The 22,846-nt window shown below is 40.0% G+C and overlaps 1 long non-coding RNA gene across 1 annotated transcript in view; it reads right to left on the bottom strand.

Moving 5' to 3' along the window:
- Positions 1-305: 305 nt before the first annotated feature.
- LOC112983827 (uncharacterized) overlaps positions 306-22,846 on the bottom strand; it is a 37,895-nt gene continuing 15,354 nt past the window's right edge. The window contains exons 4-5 of the long non-coding RNA XR_010388884.1: positions 5,639-5,746; positions 306-3,471 (exon numbers count right to left, since the gene is read on the bottom strand). This is a non-coding gene — a long non-coding RNA (uncharacterized LOC112983827). The remainder of the gene's footprint in view (positions 3,472-5,638; positions 5,747-22,846) is intronic.

The following is a 22,846-nucleotide window of genomic DNA, read 5'->3' on the forward strand; positions in this document are numbered from 1 at the left end:
GGCAATGCATAAAAATCTTTTAAACTTAAATGTTGAGATGCTTAAGAAATATGATTGCTAACTGGAACATCAAAAGGCTAATTTGACAATCCTTTTTAAATGGGGGAATGTATGAATTTGAACAGAAATGTGCTTCTAGCTAAGGAATTGTCCTCTTCCTAATCAGCAATTGCTATTGATTGTCAATTCCATGTATAAAGTATTGAGCTAGAGAGCAGTCTTGTAGTTCCCACTCTTGTCTCTTTTGTGCATTTGTAATTTGAATACATTCTTTTGTGTAAAAATTGGTTAAAAAAAAAACAGCATCAGTGTATTATTTTAATGCAAGTATAAATCTATGTCCACAGAAACAGCAGTTTCAGTGTTCAGTTATAATGTGTGCCAAGAACTGTGGTGTTTCTGCATAGTTTTACTGAAAGAGCCAATTGCCTTTCACTTTCTTTAACTACATTTTACCTTGATCAAAAGCTGATGGCTTCCTACTATCAAAACAGAAAAGAAATTGGATAAACTCTTTTAAAAAAATTGAATTTTTTTCTTGAAACAATGTATTTATGGATTTAGTTCGCTCCTTCCCTTTTGGGAAAGACATATTACAGAATGCTTCAGGTCCCCTGTATCAGCTACCAAAAATTTTGGATTACAAAGCTTGGAAGAGGGAAATACCAGATTTGGATGGGGTCAGTCCTAAAAACTGAGGAGCCGTCTGGCCCTAGGTCAGCAAAGCACATGCTTAACTATAAGCAAATTGAGTCATACGGCAGTTAGAAAAGCAGCGCTTGTACTTAAAATGTATCACCTACTTAAGTGCTTTTTTTTGTTGGACAGGGTCCAGGCATCTCCCCACCTTGCAGGACTGAGCACCCCCACAACCTGCTCATCTGTTCAGTTCTTGATCCCAAACCAATGAAGTCAATGACAGTGTCCCACTGTTAGTGGGCAGTGTTATCTCCATCGGCCTTTGAATTGGGCCATCATTGCAGCCATTTTTCTTAACTTTCCTGGACACTTTGAATTTTCAGGGTGAATGAGATGTAGGTTTCAACACAGGTTCCTGTCACTTAGCCAACATCTCCTCCTAAATATTCCACAACATTGTTCCATTACTTCAGTCAACTATTTCTACCCTATTATCTAGATCTTCATTAAAGCGTAATTGCTCATACATCTTCACCTTTTTTCCTCTTCTGGGTGACTAAACACAAAATAACAGTTCATTAACCCTGCCATTATAAAGTTCTTGTTAATTTGATTATCTCCCTCATTTATCAGTGGACCTGCTTTTCCCTGGTGGTTCTTTTATGTCCATTCCATTAAACAGGCTTTTATTATTACCCTTAGCTTTGTTAGCTGCCAATAATACATTATGCATCTTTTTTCTCTACCTTCTCCTATAAAATTCTTAGACTGGTTATTTTCTACTGTCTTTTTCCTCCTCCATTCCTCGTGTGGCTTTTCCTTTTGTTTCAGCTCTCTGTGAAGCAATGATACAGGCAGAGTTTTAGTCAGCTGTCTGCAATATGGTGGTTCTTGCCCTCTCTGGGCAGCTTTGAAAGCATGGACAAGATATGAGCTGTGTCCTGGATACATTCCTTTGCAGAAGTCTTTCACCCTTCAATCTATCTTCCTTTGGAGAGAGCCAGAGCATATCAGCCTCAAGAGTAAGCTGATTTTACTGTTGACAATGTGAGCTCTATTCATTTTTTAGCACTGAAAATAGGCTCATATTAGAAATCAGTTACAGAAGTAGCATTTTTTTTCTTTCTTTTTTTGTCTTTTTTTTTTCCACATTGAAGGAAGGAAAGAAGGAACCCCATAGTATTTTTGTATTCTGCCACTGTTTTTGTACCTCCTGTTTGGGGACATATTACATGTTGCTGCCCCAGTTCCTTCTGTGAGATGTCGGCTTCTCATTCAGGTAAAACTGCAAAATGGCCATTAATTTCAATGGGACAGAAAGGCCTTGTTAGCTTTGTGACTGAGCCACAGGTGGAAAGCAGGCCTGCTCTTTTCCTTTAGCTGTGTGATCATGCTGACAAGTAGGCACAATGTAGGCAGTCTCTGGGGTCTTTCTTCCTGCACCGTATTATTTCACATGCCCTTTTCGGTAAATGCATGCTTGAGTCTTTGTCCTCCAATATGTTTTTACTGAATACTGATGATAGGTGTTGCATAATGCACGAGATGCAGGACTGCAGCAGCTAAAGCCCCCCTGCAGATTGCTCCCTTTGCTGCTGCTAATTCTTTCCTATTAACCTGAGTGATCAGACTGAAATCCGAAAAGAAGCCTAGCCTAGATCACTCACAAGAAACCTGCTTTATCCTCTCCTGATCTCCTACAGCTGAAAGATTTAAAGCCAAGGTGCTGCTACGGCTGCCAGTCTGTGGTCACAAGAGGAAGGAAATTCTGTAGCTTAACATCTCTTGTATTCTTTCACATAATTTCTATTTATGTGGCCAAAACACTAGGATTAGAGTAAAAACAGAAGTCTCAACAGAAATGGCATAAGCAATTCTACTGCTTACTTCCCTAGAGTCCTCATGTTAAAACTTCCCAGTCTCTGAAACCCATGGCTAGAGAAGATAAATCACAAAAGAATAAAGTAAGACAAAAATCCTGTGACTGAATGGAAGAAAAAGCAAAACCACAAACCCAGCTTTATTAGCTGGATCCACTTCAGCCTCTTCTGCTTATACATATATACCACCAGTACAAGATTTCTGAGCATCATATTTATCTAGAGAGTTGCTCTCAGTCAATCACTGGTTAGAAACCAAGCAGATGAGCAGTGTTTCTTTTCACTTGTGTAAAAAAGGAAGAACTTACCCATTCCAGAGCATTTTACTTCTGCAATATTTTCCTTGTTTATTATTACTCTTCTATGGCAAAACCCCAAGGGTCCAAAACATTATGCAGAGTGCTATGCAAATAAATGAGAAGGCAGAGCTCGTAGCCATGGGCTCCAGTCTATGCCATCCCTCTATACAGACTGAGGCTGTTCGGGCACAAGAGTCCACTTTCATGAACATGTTAGATCACTGCTTATGCTGAGGGAAGACTCTAAGTAACCTTGACAAATAGGAAGTAAAAATTTAACTTGGAGGAGGAGATTAATGATAAATCTACAAGACTAGATACATAAATTGATGCAGTCATGTTACATTGATTTCTACCAAGTATCTGATTCCATGAGCCTGTTCCCAGGAAGGCATTAGCAATCACAAATTTGTCTGATCTATGGATATATGGATCCTAGAAACAAAGGAGTCATCCAGCATTTTCTATGTAAATCCATGTACCTGGAAGAGGAGAAAACAAACCTGATAAGTTACTCCCTAGTGTAAGACTGTCTCTTTTAAGTGTTTACTTGCTGATGCCTGGAAATAAGGACACTTAATGCTCATCAGCCATGGAGTTTTTCACATTTTCGCTGGAGCACCTGCCCGCTCACTTCTTCAAATGCAGGGATGCTGCAGAGAAAAGATGCACAGCATAAATAAAAGCCCCCATCCCAAGACTTGAAAACACTATGAAGCTGCTGCTTGTATAATATCTGTATTCATTATTCACAGAACATCATGATTAGTAGGGTAATCCAGAATACGCAGACAGCTCATTAATGCCTGGATATTAGTTGTCATGGGGAGAACCCTTACAGCTCCCATTCCCAGTCAGTTCAAGTTTTTTAATGAAGTATGCTATTTGACATTTTATATCCATCAGGAGCAGATAATAATTTTGTTTTGTACAGTGTTGTTAATACATCTTTACCACATGGAGAATAGTTTATAGCATCTATCCCATATTGAAAAAAAAAAAATCAGTTTTGGAGAAACTGTCCACATGCAAGACTCTGAGACCTTAACCCAGTGTTTCCAAGCTCTGTTGCCTCTAATCAGAAGCATGTCTTGGTCTCCTAATTTTTCTGGAGAGTACTGTAAAACATGACATAGCTGCATGCCAATTATGACAGGATCTTTGCTTGCTTAATCCTCTCACTGATTTTTTTCCCCTGTATTCTCTTTTATGAAGCCACTTGTATGCCAGCTGGGACACTGCACTTGACGAGAGGCGCCTCTCTCTGCAAATGCAAGATTTTCTCTCAGACCTATTGTTAACAACTCCCACATCTCTTCTTTACTTTCTATCTTCATCTGGGGTCTTAGTCTTACATAAGGCCCCATATCTTGCCAGTGTAGATGGGTAATAAGGTAACACAGCCTAGATTTTTTAAGAGTTATGTATTGCCTCTAAACAGATGTGACAAGATAATGTTTAATCACTGTAGCATTCTTGACATCCCCTAGGCTAAATGCCTAAAAACCACCACTCGTATCAGAAGTGGATGATTGCAAAAGAAAAAAAGTCTATTTGCCTTTTTGTTCGATTGCTGAGGAAACATAGATACACAGCTGCTTTTTTTCATTACTCTATGGCAGACAGAACATAGCATTCACTGCTGAGCAAAATAATCCCCCCCCAAAAAGGAGAGATGAAGAGAGAGGAGAGTCTTGCCTAATTAAGATAATTTGTTTGGAAGCAGGAAATTTGTAATCCCTCCATCCATACCTATTGTTCATTTGCATCATATTTCCTTCTCCTCAGCTGAAAATAAGCTTACAGTTTTTTTCTTCAGAAAAAACAGCAATTTTTTTCATTTGGCATTTATGCTGTATGTTCGTCTGTGTTCTTTGTCAGACAGTGCTGGCATATTGCTTGGCGGCTAAGAAGCAATGTCTGACACAGGAATGAAGTGGGGGTAGAGAGGAGAATTCACTTTTTCGACCCATGACCACAGAGCCACATCTGGAATTCTGGGATGTCTACAATAAATCCCATCTTATTATCCTGCATATGAAATATAACTCAGTTAATGAGCATATGGAGCAGATTAATCTGAATAGAGTTTAATTTGGTAAAGACAGGAAAAAATGAAATTCCTTACTTAATTATCTAGGGCATAAATACAGCAACAGACAGTATAACAGGAGGACCATATTTAAGAGACTTCCCATCAAATGTTTTAATGGCATGTAGGACCCAAGGCAGATTTGAAAATGCCTGGCACTGCTAATGAACTTGTAACAAGGCTTTGCTTTTAAAAGCATTTTGGCTAACGTTTCTGAAATTATTAGTTATTAGAAATATCTTGACTTTTCTGTCTGCCCAACTCGCAACACTTCAAAAGGGAACGATTTTTAAATGATTATGTACAGTAATAATTGTAAATCAGTAATTATATCAAGGTAGAGCAAGTTACATTCTGAAAAAATCAAGGCACCCAAAACTTGCTTGGAGGAGAATACAGCATGAGCCAATTGCCAACATAAATTCAGATGCTGCTTGTTCCCGAGTGATACTCCAGAAATTTATCTCATTTGGGATAATAGTCCTTCATCATCTTAGCAGACATAAGAGCAACTTTCAAATATCATGTTCTGTCTGTACAGGCAGCAGGCCATCACTTCACATACGTCACTGTTTTGGATTCCCTATCCAAGCCAGGCAATTCCTTTGGTTACTACTGCAGTGCTCAGAAGCCATTTGTTTTCTCATATACTCAGATTAGTCCTGGTAGATGATGGTTGCAGCAGAGCCTATGGAATGTGGTTTTACTGTTAAAACAATAGTTTTTACCTGATTTTTTCTGCTGCACTGAAAGATCCCAGCTGCTGTGGACCTCATTGTGAAGCGTGCTGTGCAGACACACAGCAAGAGACTTTTTTTTCATGGAAAGCTTATTCTCTAGGAAGCAAAAAAAGGAGAAAAGAAGTAATGTGTAGAAATCTAAAGAGTAAGTGAAGCTGTTTTTTAAGGCAAGTTTCACCGTAGTTTTGAAGTGTCTTTGTTGTTTTTTTTTTATTAGCATGTTACAGTTATTTTAGTTAAAGCTAAAATGATGCTGTGATTTTTGCTTTTGTTTTTACATACAGTCCTTGATTTTTCTAAAATACAAGAAACCACGCACAGCATTTTTTTTTATTCCTGACAGCCTTCTTTCTGCCTGCCACCCTAGCTGTGAAGCAGTTTTCTCTCTATGTTGTCACATATTTGACACAGGATGGCTTGGATTATGTATAGCAAAATGTAATTAAAGATACATATTCCAAAGGAGAGGTTGAATCACCAAGGAAAAGAAGATTTGCCAATCCAGAAATGAGGATTAAGTAAGAAGGAGGTTTGCACAGACTTGAATACATTAATTTTCATAACAGCTTACACAGCAATTCAGAGACCTCTATTGTGTACGGTGAAGTTAGTGCCTCCCTTGACCTGGAATGAAGAAGAAAGCATTTACCTGCATGGATTTAGATGAAAGAATATTTTATGTGAGAGTCAAAGAACAAACATCCCAGAACTAAAAAGAATAGCTGATAGACTGTAGCCAAGGATTAAACCAGGAACATCACAGAGGAAGAGACACGTGTGCCACCTTGTCTTTTGGGACTGTAGCTAAGAGAAAATTAAATGGTCAGTATTTTCCCAAATCTTGGTGTATTGCAGTGCCATCGGGCTTTTCTTGCGTTGGTCTCAGATGAGCCAGCTCTGAAAATAAGACAAATGTCACCCCAGCATTGTCTGTCAGCTGTTGAGTCTCAACCAAAGGGTCTTAAGCCAGCATCAATGGTTTACAAAGAGCAAAAATATCAGTGTTGAGTAATATAAGAGGGATGTCCTTTAGGAGCTGTGTTGGCATAGGGAGCAATGTTGTCCATTATGCTCTATCACAAAGGTCTGTCCATTCACTCGCGTAATTCCTGGGTTTCCATGCACTTTTGTGGATGTATGAAAGCACTATGAGCAACTCAAGTGGTTCTAATATAACGTTAGTAGCAAGATTGTACGAATAACAGAAGGAAAAACACTCCACTAAAGGGCGATGATTTTTAGGATGAATATGTTTAAATTTGTATTGTATTGTTTACAAAGATATCTTACATTTGTATACAAACAAATAAAAAACTTCTTGTAAATCAAAACCAGGGGATTTGCCCTTGGTTGGCATATTCCACGGGAAAGGTAGGGTAACCAAGAAGAAAGCATGCTGATCAGATATGAAGATTAAGCATGGCACTACAAACATCATTGGAGTTATACTGATTTACCCTAGCTTGGAGGCTACTGAAAAGGTATCCCTCATAAGAAAAGGGGTTGACAGAGTATCATGCACTGCATATATAGGAATATTCTACTGCTGTCCATCATGCCAGCTGTTATCTTGGCCATGCAGTAAAGCTGGGTGCTGGTATCAGGTTTTCTGTCTGCACTAGGATATTTGCTTCTAAGCAAATAACTCTGAGCTGTCTAACATCTAAATCATGGGACCTTGGAGAGCTTTCCACTCTGAGGTTTGCAACCTGCTCGTGTCCTGTCTCTGTGCTGGGAAAAGACCGAGGCGTGCACCATCGGCTGTGCAGCCATGAGTGAGGGTAGCACCTGCACTGCACGGGACCACCCGTGCATTCCTCTTTGCGTCTTCTTTTGGGGGAAAAGTATTCAAGTGTTGCTCAGTTGTACCATACAAGGGACTGTTTTTAAAAGTCTGTAGTGATCTTAATCATGTCCACCTATAACTATGTTCCCATTCCCTCATCCTGAGCTACCCACTTCCCCAGTTTTGCGTATCTACATACAAAATGGGAATCACATCCTGTGTGCCTGCACTCCAGAAAACCCAGACAGTGGTGTCAGAGAAACACATAGGACAAGTCACAGTCCAGCATATAATTTTGACATCTGCCATGGGAAACTGTGCTTTTCCTTCTGAGGTGAGAAAGAAATTGTTCCTATCAAAGAAACATATGTTCTGTTATCAATGCAGCACAAAAGGGAGAGCAAAATACATCTGATTTTTGGTAAAACTTCAGGAACATGATTCACTGGTTTTATTCATTGGAATCAACTTCTTTTGATTTCATCCTAATAGAAGGAAGTCTTTCTTTGCTCCCTTCTTTCTCCACACAGCCATAGGCCTGCTTTCAGCTCAGGCTGGAGTTTCCACATGCCCTCGGAGAGCTGATTCTCTCTGAAGCCTTTCACTTGGTAGCCGTCTGCGTTTCCACTAGCTGCCCGGCCCTTTCCCCAGCTGCTTTTTCAATTGTGATAGGAGTCCTATGGGGCGGATACATAATTTCCTGCCTGTCACACAGAACAATCCGCAGTGATTGGTCATGTGTTAAATATGGGTCCTTGTAAGCGTTGCAGTATTTTGTTATTGCCTTAATCACATGCTTGGTGTGTTTTCTACATGCTGAAAATCCTTGCCTTGGTTTTATAGGAACCCATATGATACACTGTTGTTTTTCCTGGCTGTGTTGAAATTTATTTGTAGAGCCTAAGGAATCAAAAAAAAACGGGCAGCCAGCCTGAAGTTCGGTGAAACTTTGCATTTTGTCTTGTCTACTGTGCATGCATAAGTAATTTCTTTGTGAATACAGATTAAGGCTTTTTTAAATTCAGGGATTATTTGAGGACTGAGCTTTCTTTCAACCCACTGTTTGTGGAGAAAGTGAGAGCAATTCCCTCTGTGCTTTAGGCCCCACAATAAACCCACACAGGCTCGTTTCATCGGCTTCTGCAAACATGGGCCAGTTGCACAGAGCCGGTGATTTCTATTTGGTCATTTTATTTTGGTGATAGTTTGCAGTAGAGCTGGTGGGACAGTGCACTGAAAACCCACTGATGGCAAGGGGGTGATTTTGCCAGGATTTCTCAGTGGAGGCTGGGACGCGTACGTCCCTCAGGTTCGGCTTCATCCCAAGAAGGAGCACACGGCAGCCGAATCCTGCTCCTGGTGTGTCCTCTCCGGGGCATTCAACAGCACTTCCAAATCTTGTACACTGGCACTGTCTTAACCACAGATGTGTTCAGCCTTCTCACGGGGAAACTACAAAGCTTGAGCCTTATTCTCTTAACTGTTTAGTTGTTTTCTGCTTTTTGAGGTGCCAGGTTTTGTCTCTTGTTTTTTTTTTTTCAAGTGTCCTAATACTTTTAGATCGTACCTGACTAGACTCTTTGACCAATACTGGAGAAAAAACCAATACATTTCAAAGAAAAAAGCAGGAAAACAAATCAGGCCACCACAAGCGCGAATTGAGATCAGATCGGCCTACTTATATTCAGAGTAAATTAGACATTGTTTCTGTAACAGGAACACAGCACCTACGCTGCTGATGATTTGTACTGAGTCGGAAAAAAATGTTGAATGTGACATGACAGCTGTTACAGAACATTCATTAATACTAAATTTAAGAGGAAATCTGTGAGATTCTGCATTATACAGAAACTGCAGCCTCTAAATCTAAGTACCTGCACATGCTGGAGTGCTTCTGAAGTCCTGCAGAAGCTGTTCACTCTACTCTCTGCTCTCAGTCAATTCACCTGCTCTTCGAGTGTGCAGGATCTTACAAATGCTTACTGATGTGTCCCAGCAAATCCTTTCCTGTAGCAGGGAGGTATGCCAAATAGCAGTAGATTTAATTAAAAATACTGAATTTAGAAAACTGGAAAGCAAAACCTGTTGAAAAGGCAAGGCAAACAAGCCCTAAGAGCAGAGTTTAGATCAGATTTTTGACCTGTACTCAAATTTCCTAAAAGTTGCAAAATGAAATTAGTTTAGGAAAGATTATGTGATCATTGATGTCTCAGTCAATGGTATATATGGCCAAATATAGCGACCAATTCCTTTTAAAATGGTATATGCTAAATGATAATTAATCACGCTGTCTTCTTTTAGGCATCCTTTCAGTGATCCAATGTGAGCAACTGCAAGTAGATAAAATAATGGCAATAAAAACTTCCAAAATCTCACAGCTTCACAGAGTGTTTTGCTGTCATTTTACTGAGATTAGAAGTGGAGTTAGAAAAAAAAAAGTATTTATTAAATTAGTTGATACAACTGTCTAAAACCAGCAAGTTTTGGGTTCATGTACTCTATCTGTTTTGTCCACTGTATGTAGTCCAGCTGTATAAGCAGGTCTGAACAAAAATATTTCCTTTCTCCAGAAACGTTGCTTCTCTTCTATATTTTTAGCTACCAGAGCTGCAGCTACACTACTACTACTGGTACTGGGAACAAAATATTTCTAGTGTACTGATATTTTTTTCAGTAGCACGTGAAACTCTGGCCTTTTCTCCATGTCCGCAGAGGACCCCTTTGCAGCAGAAGCGGAGGCTGTTCTGCTGTACCCCTCACAGCACCCATCACCTGTAGCTCCCGCAGCGTTGGGGGAGGGAATAGAAAAGCTCCTGACTGGAGCCAGGAAATTCAGATCTGGATATCGCTACTCTCGCTTCCTCTGTGGGAGCTGTGTGTGCAACAACCCTTTCTAATACCTTCCTTTCTTTCCCTTGCTCCATCTTCCGAGCGCGGTGTCCCGTGTTCAGGCAGATCAACATGTGCAGCTTTAGCTATAATACGTGTGTTAAAACTGTAGGCACAGATTGCATACTGAAAAACACAATGTTTTTTTGCTGAACTGAATAGCCTGGGTGTCTTGATAGCACACGAGATCATTATGCCTAGCCTATCAGAATAATTACACTATCAATGACCTTGACTAAGAAGGTCAGATCCTTTTCACTCATCTCCCGGTTTAGTGTTATCTTTTTCATGCAGCTTACGTTGGCACTTAAGTAATCCATACAGTGTAATTAGCAGGGAATGGCCATGAGTTTTAAGTCAAAAAGTGGAAAAAAAAGGGTAGGATTACTCTAGTACATACTTGACTCTTCCCTAATTAGCGCCTGTTGTATCATTAACATCAGATACAGCTTTCAACAAATGAAGGCTAGACAATACTGAAAGCAGACCACTCGGTGTGAACTCACATACAGACTATTTTATCTGAAAAAGTTCACTTCTGTTCTTATAATGATTTGTCTTACTAAGTGCTTCATAAGCTCAGGATATTAGAGAAACTTTGGATAGATTCTTACAATCAAGAATTTTTTAAGAACTAGTCAAAGCCTTCTGGTATTAACTGTTAACTCATACTGTTGCATGAGAATGCTCTGAACATACTGTTTATAAGAGTTGATTGATGATGTTATACTAATATTTTTAGAAAAACTAGTGGATAAACGCTGTGTTGTAACTATACTAAGTGCTATGTAATACTATGTAGTGTGAAATCATGTGCTATGTCTATCAAATTAGATCCTCATGGTGAAAGCGTGTCCTTTTTTTCTGCTGTCTGTGCTTCAGTTCCTTTTCTGTATACCAGAGATAGTATCATTCCCTCATCTCACAAAGGGTGCCATGAAAATTAATTAATTTTTGCAATACACCCAGGTATTAGTATAATGAAATTCCAGCCCTCACCACCTAACTTTCTGTAATATCCGATTCCTTTCTCTCTTGCTGATTCTCGTTCTGATCTTAGTATTCACCCACGTACAAAAATGGCACTTGTCCAAATGTCCAGACAAAAATTATGAATCAAAGGGTTGTCCAACATTGAACATTGCTTTTAGTCAGGATGAAGACTTCCACTTTCAGCCTTTTTAGCCATCTTCGGTTAATGAAACAAGCACATTATATCCAAGTTAAATGTTCTGAAAACTCCTGCATTTTCCTAAAACATTCTTCCCCTTTTCTATTTTTGCAGCAGAAGTATTTGTTAAATTCAACTTGCGGGCACAAAAAAATGTTTTGTTCCTGGAACATTTTTCTGTTTATCCGCTTAAACAGGCTTAAATTGGCCCTGGCAGAGCAGCTAGCTCTGTTCTGTAATAAAACAAGCCATGGGTGTTGTGAATCAGCTCAGCTGAGAGATTTAAATAGGGTCCTGGTTCAGGTGGGAACAAGTGTTTGAGAGCTGGCTCTGTGGCTCACTTCTAGGAGAGTTCCCATTTCCTCACTTGAGGACCACTGTAGCCTGACCAAATGAGGATAAAAAGATTTTTTCTTTCTCTATCTCTCTCTTCCTTTTATTTTTTTAATGGTGTAAAAGTTTGGCTAGGTGGACTGTTTCTGGTATCTGGTGGTCCTGTGCTGGTTAAGAGTTGTAACCAATCTTGTATGGAAGAAAATAAAATGACCAGTCCTGAGAGAGATGTGATGCCTTCTTTCAGTTTCTGATGCCTGGAAAAAGTCAGATCAGTTTAATTCTAACTTAAGTAGGAGTAAAATAATGTTGTTTTTAACAGAAATTGAGTTTGAATTGTTGTTCCTTTAAGGGGCTCTAATAATGTTCAATTGCTTCTCTTATGAGCTCCTACTATTAATACTATTTTACAAGAAGTCAGAAATAGTTGCAAAATTATGAGGTCAGCATTTTCCCCATAAAGGCTGGTGGAACAGTGAAAATCATGCTTGCAGTAGACTTATTGCGATCTTTCCTAGCAATGCAGGGCTCTGTAATAAGGCTCTTTTAGTAACAGCATACTTGATAAGCTAGGAGAAAGAGGTCTTGCTTTTCTTCACTGCTTCTTAGCTGCCATGCAGGAGAGTGGTCTTCCTTTGGCCATGTGAAGGGATAGTTGTAGCAGAGCTTGTTTCTGCTCAAACCCTGCTGCAAACAAGGACGGAGGATGAAACACAGCAAGCTGGCGAGGTGGAAGGGGCCCTGTGATGGTGCTTGGCATCCAGACAGTACAATTGCAAGCAATGAAGCGCTCTACCATTCTGCTCCCCGCACATTCCTGATCCCCCCACAAAGGACGGAGCCTGCAGTGCAGAGGTAAGTCCAAACAGCTATGAACAGAAAATCACTTCTTTAGCTGAGTAGAAACAGAGCAAGAAAGAGGTGGTGAAATCCATCTGTTTGCAGGTACTAGGCTGTAGTTGCTCAGCGTGGCACAAAGTAACTAGAGAAAGTAGCAAATAGTCACACTGTCTTAAAGAGATTGTTTGCATTCGTTTCATTATCTGCATAAACCTGTTCTTATTTTGTGCTGTTGCTGTGCAATCTTGTGCTTATGTTCTGCCCGATTTTCAAATTGGCACACTGGGGAGATGTGAAGTTTCACACAATAGTCTCAACTTGATCCATAATATCCCAGTTATTATGATAACAGCTAATTAAGAGAACGTGAAATTAAAATGCATTCTTATCTAAGGGGACCAAACTGAGAATATGGAAGAAAGTTAGATGAAAGGTATAGTGAAAAATGTTGCTACTTAACACACTAGCTGCTCTACACCGTTTTTGAAATACAACAGATAAATCTAGATGCTGGAAAGTTAGCTTAGAGCATGGCTATGCCTCAGAGGTACTGAAGCGTAATTCTGTGTAGAAGTAATTGCATAGTCTTCCCTGTGAAGCTAATACTATTAATATAGATATCATAGCTTTTAAAGGCTAGATCTAGAAAAAATAGCTTTGTGTGTATGTAACCAAACTACTTAAAACACTTGTTGATCAGACAAATATTTACATAACAAGGTAGTTGTGAATTCACATTTTCAATCACAGATATTTTGATTGCTCGTGTTTCCCATAATCCAAAATAATAAAAGGTAGCTATTCCTGAATTCAACTATGTTTCTGTACAAAATACTTCTAGCATGTAGAATGCATATGCATATACATATATGTCTGCAAACATATCTGCATACATCAGCATATCTGCTATTCAAGCATGTCTCTGTGTCCTGGGATGTCACTAGCTAACCAGTGAATCGTTCATGCAGAAGAGTTATCCTTGCGGCCAGGTTCTTGGTGGATTTCCTTTTCCTTCCACGGTCGGCTTGGCCTCCATCCCCCTGGTGTACGTAGTGGGTGATGAAGCCTGAAATGAAGGCTATGCATTGCTTTCTGCAGACACATTTGCAGAAAACTGACAAAGAGAGGAGGTTCAGTAGCTCTTTCTAAAACTTTTCTCTTACAGTTCCTCATCTGTGATGGGCAATACTTTCAGCTGTTAAAATTTGTTTTGAAGATAGATGGTTTTAGGTAATGAAATGCAATATTCTTAGAAATGAAGGGAATGAAATTAAGTGTATTCCACCTAGGGTAAAAGGGTTCCTTTCTGCTGACGTACGTGTATTGTATGATAGTGATGGACACACTTCTTTAGCAGATTCTATTTCTAGTAATGAAGTATCATTATTACAAGTTCTTACACCTTTTTAGAGAGCTATGGCTTTTTTTCAAGATTATTTCTGCAACGATATCACACAAATGTTACTTACTGCTTAGGAATAAAGAAAACATGCAGAATGCAGGAAAAGAGTTTCTCTGTATGATTGTTTACAGGAAGGTGCAAATTTTTTTCGGGGATACGTGAGGTCTGTGAAGTTGGCAAACAAGGCGTTACAATGCAGGTCTTCCTATATTCTGTCAAGTACTTCTCAGACTCCACGGTGACTTTATTGTGGTGTTGTAGCAACACCACACTTGCCCTTGATGCCCATAGCTAGGGGTGCACAGCTAGTTAGGGTCTATGTCCTACTAAGCCATACGAGGCAGATAAACTGGGAGTTGATTTTCTAATGATTTCAGTTTTAGCCTCTGAGCTCCTAAAGAAAGTAGTATCTAGTATACATCCTGGACAACATAGAGCATGTGGTATTATCCACTGTTACTTGTGGTGCAATAGTTTACTGTCCACAGGTATGTTTCTTCAGCCTAGCATAAATGTGTGATGTCTGTGCTTTCTACGTAACAAAATGTGTACATGTTGCTATGAGGACTTGATCCCCCAAAAGGCTGTTTCTGCTGTTTTAAGGTGAATTACATGAAATAGCTGCTTCTTTGGAAAAAAATGACTGAGTTGGAAAAGACCAGTTCTGCTTTATTATTTTCATTTGATGCCTCCTGTGGCCCCACAATCAGAAGGAAAAAAGAAACTGATGCATATCATGAGGGAGAGAAAAAGATGCATCCAGGGAATGATTACTTTCTTTCATGAGTTTCTGAAGGTTAAGGGCCTGCCGTGTGCGGCTGAGGCATGACTGATGTCTGCAAACACAACTCTGACCCCCTCAGAAAGCATAGGAAATGTGAAGGTAAGTTAGGGACGCATGTTACAGCTACTGCCAGACTGCCCTCCCAGAGACTGGGAGGGAGTTTAGCTAGGAGCTAAGCAGCAAACCTGAGGCTGTCCTGCCAGATGGTGGGGTATTTTGAAGATGCTGGCTCTAAAAATCAAATTCCCTGATTCAGGCAACAAACACTTCATAAAACAGATTATAATGCATCTGCCCAAGCTAGTGACCTATCAAGCTAATATGGGTAAGAGATACTGATTTCTGTACCACCAATAAATAAAGGAGCTAGAAATTCACTGGCGTTAAATGAAAGTAACTGTTTTCACAAATCTGAATTGAAGCTTGAACTCATCTATCAACTGGCATAAACATGCCTTAATTATTCTGCTATGTCAACTCACCCCGAGATGTGAAAAATGAGTATGACACTAACTCAGTGGGGATGAACTTGACATTTTCCATCCATTTTGCAAAGGCAGACCACCTCAGGAACAACAGATCGCTTGCTATCTACTGCTGATGCTCCAGGTACTCCTGCTAGAATTTTATTCCTGTTTTGAAACTGTGGTGCAATTGTCCGTATTCCAATTAACACGTACTAAAAAATTCCTCTGATGCTAAATTGATAAGCAGACAAACTTTGAGCAAACCCATGAAATGTGTTTAAAAAAAAAAAAATTAACACTGGTCTGTGAAAGACTGCTGAAGCTGGAGAATATCCAACCATTAATTATCACAGATACCTCTGTTTCAGTAAGTGACAGAGCTGCTGATCCCTTCACCACTTCTCTACTGGCGTCCTGCTGTAGAGAAGTAAATGTTGTTTTCAACCTCTCTACGGCCTACAGTGGCATATGACTCAATTACATAGGTTAGTCTGAGAGAGTGAATTACTAGTAGATTACTAGGTAGTGTAAGATCTATTTTCTGTAAGAATTATTATCAGATAATAAGATTACTAGATAGTATAAGATTTAAAATCTAGGAAGACAAGTCTTGAGATTTAATTTGGGGTTTTTAGAGTTCTGTAGCCAGACTTGAATTATGGTTATAAATGTATCTTGCATGGACATCTATATTCTATATATTAGAACTGGAGCTCTTCCCAGATCTAAACGTAAAACTTCTATTTGGAGAAAACTGAAGTGGTTCTTGGGAGAGTCTCACTGCAAGCTACAAAATTATTGATGAAAAACTGCAAACCTTTTTTAGCCTCTGCTCAGATACTTAGGCTGTTGATGGGTAATTGCAGAAACCTGGTAAGTTCATATAGAAAGATTTAAGTGTTAAAAAATCTGGTTATCAACCAGTCTTAACTGGTACAATTAGTGAGCTCAGTGGAGCTCTCTAGGTTTGCACATTCTGAAAATTTGGCCATTCAGTGTCAGATATGTGTTTTCCTGGCAGGTTCTGCCCCCTGCCCCTGCAGAAAAAATCAATTGCTTTCTCCCCCATGGTCCCCCTGCCCCCCGTTGCTTTTAAAAGCAACAACAAAAATGAATAACACGGTCAAATTATTCTGAGTAATCAAGGAAGTAATTATGAATTTTAATATTTACTTTAAAGAGCAATTAGGTATTGGAATAAAAATGCCTGGAGAAAAACTGGTTTCTCCTTCATTTGGTGTCTTTAGACCTGGGTATCTTTTTAAAGGAGAAACTGTTGCTCAAGCAAAAGCTAGTTTTAATGTAGAAATTTCCAGATTAGCTTTTAATACCTAATCTAACAATGTATGTGAGTTCATACAACATGCTTGCCATGGCTCCTTTTACCTTTAGCCTGTGAACTAGTGAATGTTTATTTCACCACCATGACCATTGTGCAGCTTGAAAATACGTGCATCCTTCTCATGCAAAGAGAACTACAAGATTGCAGTCTTAGAGCAGGATTAAATGCTACTTCCTATTCTTGTTACCAGTGTTGTCAGAAAGGTGGTGTCGTCTTCTTCTGTGGTCAATAAAAATGTATTGTGAGAACCAATTATCTGAATTGAAGCCTCAGCAACACTTAGGGAAAAGCGTCATGTGAGACTGCTTCAGCTGATCCTGCAGAGTTTTCCCAAGCTCTGAAACTAGAGGCATCCAAATCAAACTGAAATATATTTTGCAGTTCAAAAAGAATGATTTAACTGCACTACATAGTTACATAGTTGAAACTTTTCGCTAGCTCTGGGCCTTATCTGGCAAATACATTTTTGTTATTGTTATGCTACCCTGTTGATCAGTGTGTATTTGACAGATCAGATGCTGTGATGGGCATTTTCAAGATACTTGGCGTATGTCCCTGTAGAACTAGATGTGGCATCTCCTTTGGGTTGTGCAGATGCTGCCAGAAGTCATGTTGTCAGTGCAGTATTTCATGTGCCGTTGCTCTCTCTGGGAGCAGCCAAGGAGGTACAGCGCTGAAGTCTCCTGCATCTTTCTGTCAGAGCTGATGCCGTGATGGCCACATGAGGACCACAGATGAGAGGAGCTGGCCTAGAGCTATGGGGTGTGAAAATGATTTAAAGCTTTCTTTGCATAGCCCCACAGTTGCCCTGCATGGTTCTATCCAATGTGCATAATTATTTTTATGATGCTTTTTAGCAGGCAGCATTGTCTGTTACTGAGAGAACTATATTAAGCACATTTTTTGGTATAACGGATGCTTAGATGATATGACCTATGGTTAGTCCTGATATATTCCCTATTCTTTGGTAAACAAGACTAATTTCTGAATATTTCTGAATGCATCAGGAAATAGTGAAATAAATCCAAGCCATCTAAGTGAGTATTCAGTGCAGGCTATATAAATGTTCCCACCTGTATATTATGGACTGAAGCAGCGCAGGGAAAGACTTAACTGTACTTTGGCAGAAGAGATATAGCAACTGCGTATAGCCATCTTCCTTTTCAATGCTGTTACCTGTGGTAGAGAGAGCTGGCTCGAGAGAGTAACACAGAGCCCCAGTTATGAAGCAGATTGCTACTGGTCCCAAACAGTTATTACCAATACAGTTCTTCAAATTTTGTTTTACAATCCAGCTGCAGATGTGAAGTGCCTCCCGAAGCCAACCTCCCCCTACTTCTATCTTTGATGCAAACCTGGTTTCTGCAAAAGAAATACAAATGATGCACTTTGCTGTTGCTAACTATTCATTGCAGAAGATTTCTGAGGATCTGAAAAGGAAGCATTAGAATAAATAGCTTAAAATTAGCTTTATCATATAGGCTACACAAAATCTCTGTTTCATCGCAGAAGAAAATAAAGCAGGAGTCTGCTGAAAAGATAAAGGGCTCTGTTTTCTTTGTGATATGTCAGTGTACAGTAACTCCTATTAACATTAACTGTAGTTACAATCCTCTGCTGCTTATGAAAATGAGGGTAGAGCTCAGCAGAAAGATGACAAGATTGGTAACGCACAAAATCCCCTTTCTTATCCCTGTCTTTGGGCTGCTGGTGCTGAGGAGTTTTATTACTGCTAATGCTTCTGCAAACACAGGCGCTTCTGACAACACACATTATCGGTGCATATGCTGCGATCACAGGAAGAAGCGAGAACGGCTGTAGACTGGCATAGCCTCCGCAAGGCAACCACTCCCGCGCAGGGCTTCCTCGCAGCCTGCCTCCCGGCAGCCAAGCACTGACACCCTGCCTGCGAGCGTCCGTCTGCCTCCGTTTTAAGCAGCCTCGTATTGCAGGAGATCTGACGGATGGCCTCTGGCAACGCTCGGGGTCATGCTTGAGGCCGTGCTGTTGTACAGTCACCAAGTCTGGTCTCTGGGAGAACCTTGGGGAAGCTGGATACGGTGCTTTGGATGCAATCTTTATTTTTTCCTCCTTTGGGTGTGCTGGTAGTTGGCTCGCCCTGGGAAGTCCGGGAGTGAATGACGTTGCTAAGGAAGATATCTTTGGTTGAACATTAGGCTTTAAACCCACCACAGGCTGCCCAGGCAGCTCCTGGTTAAGTTTAGGGTCAGGCAGCTCCCAAGTACTTGCTTTTAGCTCACTCTCAAGGACCAGTACTTTGCTGTAGGCTCGTCCTCTAACACTGGAACAGTTGGCTTTGTTTTTTGCTTGCCAAACTGACTTTGCAGTGGCCTCGTAACAAAGGCTTAGCGGGTATGTCTGGATTTATGGCTATGGGCTTGTTAACTGCTGTGGGGATTTCTGACTCCTCCATGTACCTACCTAAGCCATCAGGATAAAAATGAAACTGCTTGGTAGCTGCCAATAGAGAGAAATGTCTCTGGCCTGAAAAAAGAGCTTGACTAAATATCTTATTTTCCAATTCCTGTCAAAACTTTCAAATGAAAACTTAACCTTTGGTGCTGTTACTTTAACTCATTCAGTCTGTATGGTGGGACACGTTATTTCTAATCCCTCAGCATGTGGGACTAGCTAAATTAGTTACATGACGATCTGAACCTTGGCTGACTTTCTTTTATTCTGTGCAGCAGATTAAGAAGGGTAAAATGGTAGGATTTTTACTTTTTCCTTGCTATTCAGGATTGTCCTAAAATGAGATTTATTTTTAAGCATTTGTATTGTTCTGTTGTTTCTCATGAGAAGGAAAAACAATGCAGAGAGGGGAAGTATGGGCTAACCGTGCCACTGATCTAATTATACCAGTCACTGAAGATAGGCCAAGAAGAGTTTAATCCAATCAATGTAAAATTAGACCCTGACAGTTACAGTACTATTTTAAACATATACGGCCTTTTACTTAATTAACATAAAAGGCTTTACTTTTTGGCAGTACCACTGTCCAATTTTAAATGGCAAAACAGACACAAGTCAATTTAATGTGTTCAGCTCCAGTGGAAGATCCACACGTAGAGCCCAGAGCTCCAGACCTGTGTTTGGGCTCTTAACCACAATGCACTCTGCAGCCACCTACACCCATCAGCTCAATTTCATAAGCATAAAATGGAGTGTAAACAGGTTAAGTGAAATACAGGTCTGTCTTCTCACATGCTTGAAATAACAATAGAAGTTGCTGACCGCATTTTCTGAGGATACATTTGCTGTCCTTTCTGTGCATTCGTGTATTGACTTGGTGATCTTTGGCAATTGCTGTTCTATTTTACTAAAAAGCTGAAATAAATAAACACACTGTCAAGTGCTGTCTGATTTACACTGGGGTGGGTCATGAATGAGGACAAGTTGTGGGTTTTATGAAAAGCAGAGTATTGAATAGAATAAATGCCAAGGACAAGCATTCATTTGTTTTGTGATTTCAGTGTCTAAATCATAAATAAGGCATACCTATTTAAGTCTCCCTTCTGAATTAATCTGATATTGCTTTGAAACAGTACTGATGGTTACGATCTTTTTTTAGTGCTTATATGGACACTGGCTGTATTTCCATTTGTGCTGTGCAATTATCTAGCAGTATTAAACACTGCACTCTTAAAACAGTTTACCATGAATTCACACATAATGTGAATAGCTTAGCTAGTAAATAGATGGAATTTAAAACAACCCACATACAGCTAGCTACAAGAAATATCCGTTGCTGTTTGTGAGTGTTTTAATACACAGAACTCCTGTTAGTGTATTTTAATGCACGCTACTATTGGTATTCTACTCCAGCATAATTAAAGTTCCACTATTAATTTTAATTATTACCAACCATGTATTGTCTTTCCACATGCCACAGACATTTATAACAAATACATATAGATGGGTAGTTCTCGGGGAAAAAAATTAAGACTTGAGCTTTCAGCAAAATGAATGACATTAAAAGGAATAATGGAAACACTTTTTTGTCATTAATGTACAGCGATGCATGCAACACTTGACTGGTTAACACACACACCGCTTAAAACGCGTAGCACATGGTCCAACCCTGCTCATATTGTATGAAGTGCAAGGCTTTTGTGAGCTGATGTCTGCAAGATTTGTCTTAATAGCAGTAAACAGAAGCAGTAGCTCTTCAAGATCATTTATGGTCAGCTGAGCAATAAAGTTTGCTGGAAAAGGTGGGACTGTAACTAAGTACTAAAGGAAATATGGCTGGGATTCGGCCTCTGTTAATAAGATTGTTTTAAGTGAAGGGGCCAACACCAAATTGCAGGAGAAGACGGAAAACAAAGGACAAGGTTAAAAGAGCAGCTTCCGGACTTGCACGTCAAAAGCAGCTCTTGGTTTTCCCCAGAATGGGATGAGCTACCAGGGCTGTATATTCCCTGTCAGCTGTGTATGTTTGGAAACCGTGCTGAAAAGGCAGAAGGGAAGCAGCTCTTGTGAGCACCACATGGCCCAGATGAATTTGGTGCCCCAACAGCACGCGGCTCAGTAATGGGGCTGTGTCATTTTTGTGTATCCTGGAGTTTTGTTGCCCTTGATTAGGCTATGTTTCAATACTCTCATTCCCTTTGAAGCAGTAGTCTGGCAGCAGATTGGAAACAAGAAAGCATGTTCAGATAGGGGTGGCTGTGATGCAGGTCCACTAACTCTTGTGGAGGTGAGGTTTCAGCAAGCAGGAAGGAGAAGCAGCAAGCCGCTGCCGCTAATGCCATGATGTCCAGGCTCAGAAACCTTGTCTGTGCATCTGAAAACGGTCCCTGCTGTTTCCAGCGTAAGGCAGATGATTTGGGACTGGGTCAACCATATGATGATACTTAGCTGGGGCACGCTGCATCCCTGGACTATCTCTGGTCCCCTTTGCCTTGCAGAGTTAGGCTGCAGGAGTTCCAGGAGCTGATGCCATTCTCTCCCTTTCCATCTCCGCTCTGCAACTGGGCTCTAATTCTGCATGGGGACAAACCCAGAGCCCCTGAACATGATGAAATCTTCAGTGTCTGCAGGGTGCTTACAGCTTTCTTGCTCCTTCTATGCATGCGCTGACTCAGCCTCATTGGTGCAGTCTTGGGTGCACTACAGTGAAATTTTTCAGGTATTTAAGGTATTTTTTTCTTTTTTTTTCTTTTTCTTTTTCTTTTTTTTTTTTGTCGAGTGAGGAAGCACATGTACTGTTTAATCATGCTGGTGGTTTAAGAAAAGAAAAGGAAAAGATGAAGTGACGTTGCAAGACTTTCCTTACATCTGCCTGAGTATTCTTCAAAAAAATTGCAGTATCTTCCTTCTAATTACCATGTCAAATAAAACCTCAGTGATTAATTTTGATGACACTGCAAGTGTTTAGCTCTGTAGACCACCACTGTAACATGTCACACGTTATTTGATAGCCATTGACAAACTACCTGACCATTTGCTTCATGGTCTAATGCGTAACAATTTTCTCATGAAATTAAGAAAACTCAAGATCCCTACAAAATTGTGGCTTTTATTTTTGAATGCATTATGTACCCTGCTGGAAAAAGAGAATTGGGTCAGGCCATCTGACTGAGGTTCCTTCTCCCTCTGCTCCCAACAAATTCCCCCAAACCTAGTGATCCTTGAGTCACAGGCTATGTTCCACAGCTTATTTTAACAGAAAAGTCTTATATCTTTAGAGTTCAGTCCTTGCTTTCAAGGTTATCTTTCTGAACCAGTCTTAAAATTATGCTGGTGTTGCAGATATGTCCATCCTGATCTTAGCACTATTTTTTTTTTTTAAGAATTCGTCTCTTATTTCAGTTGTATCTCATTAGAATTTAAGTACCTGTAAACAGCTATTTGCTAGGCTGCAGCAGGAACTGAAGGCAGAGAGAGCCGAGCATGCATGTGTATTTTGCCTGGTAGGGGGTATGTCTTTTATAAGCTATGGAGAATGTAGGTGTTGCATTTTCATATTAGGCACAATGGCAGGCATCAGGTTTTAGAGCTTACTTGCTAGTCGGTTCTCCTACTCGGTGAGGTGAAGTGATCCATACTAAAGAGATATCCAGCAATATCCTAGCACATGGCAAAGAAACCACCTCTTTATTGTTGACGGTTATTTCCCTGGTGGAATGACATCCTGTTTTTATATGACCAAACAAGAA

This window comes from Dromaius novaehollandiae, chromosome 4 (assembly GCF_036370855.1).
Source record: "Dromaius novaehollandiae isolate bDroNov1 chromosome 4, bDroNov1.hap1, whole genome shotgun sequence".
In the NCBI taxonomy this organism is placed as follows: Eukaryota; Metazoa; Chordata; class Aves; order Casuariiformes; family Dromaiidae; genus Dromaius; species Dromaius novaehollandiae.